Genomic DNA, 1,293 nt, shown 5'->3' with positions numbered 1-1,293 from the left:
CCGTTACAGGAGCATAACTATTTCCTTAAAAAANACAGTGATCCTCCTCCTAGTGAAGAAAACGTCCTCAACATATTTCCCCCCTGATCCAAAACAAACAAACATCTCAAACCGAAATCTGACACTAATAAAAGTCCATTCATGTTAATGGTTACCTTTACCGGATATCCGAAATAATTTCCTTTGTTCACAATTGTTCCGGTTTCGTTTGGAGTTTCGCCTTTGAATCGCATCAGACAACTGTCCTTTGAAGGCTCTTCCATCACATGCCCAACAGGCTGAGACGTCATACAGACTATCAGGGTGCCGTCGTCCGGGGAAACGGCAACTCCTCGTGGATACAATTTCGTGAAAGACCGCAGAACTGTCATCTAAACGAATGGACATAAACATTTGTTTTCAAGATGACAAAATCACAATTAAGATCTGCAAGGAAACAGTGGGATTTTATCCTTGTTACACAATTAAGTATACCCCTAGTGGCTGTATGCAGTAGGAACATGCTACAGTGTCATCATAAAAGGAAGCAATCTCTTGCAGGTTTTACTCTAGGTATGTACAATTAGTTTCAATGGCTACTTGATTTAAGTTTTACACCTGACATTTTAATTTTACGGCGGGTGCCTAAGGTAGGTTTGACTTTAAACAACGGGTATGATATAGTTGCAGAGAGGGGTGTCTTCACCCCCAAAAATATCAGGTAGTTACATATTTATAGACAATGTAGATAGTTTGTAGTTATAGAGAGGTGATGACCTCGTATCATACACCTACCTAAATGATATGTAAGATTTTAACAATACCGTTACAAGAGCATAGCTATTTCCTTAAAATAGAACAGATTGTATAGGTTTAACTTAAATTTGATATGTAAATTGCTTCTACATTGCAACAGTTAAAACGGAAGTCAAACGTTCATGAATGTAAATTGAGACATACACATTCAAGTTTGTTGCTTCCTATTTTCAATAAAAAAAAGTATTACTACAATATACTACAATGATTTCCTGGTACTTGCAATGACGAAAATTCAAGGTTATTGCGATATAGTTCATTTTCCGAGTGTCAGGCCTAAAACACCACGATTAGATCACACTTCCCATATGTAGTTGTGTTGTTTTTTGATCCGCATTGTTTGATAAAATACAGTTGTGAGATCGCACATTCGATGCTCACACGAAGTGTTCACGGTCTGTGCACGGTCTGTGCACGATCTGTGCAACGATGTTTGCACGATGTGCGAACGATAGACGACGTTGTGCGATAACAATCGTGGTTGGTGTAAATTTAGGA

Source organism: Mizuhopecten yessoensis, unplaced genomic scaffold, assembly GCF_002113885.1.
Source record: "Mizuhopecten yessoensis strain PY_sf001 unplaced genomic scaffold, ASM211388v2 scaffold715827, whole genome shotgun sequence".
Lineage (NCBI taxonomy): Eukaryota > Metazoa > Mollusca > Bivalvia > Pectinida > Pectinidae > Mizuhopecten > Mizuhopecten yessoensis.
The sequence above is the reverse complement of the archived record's forward strand: the minus strand, read 5'-3'. Positions refer to the sequence as shown.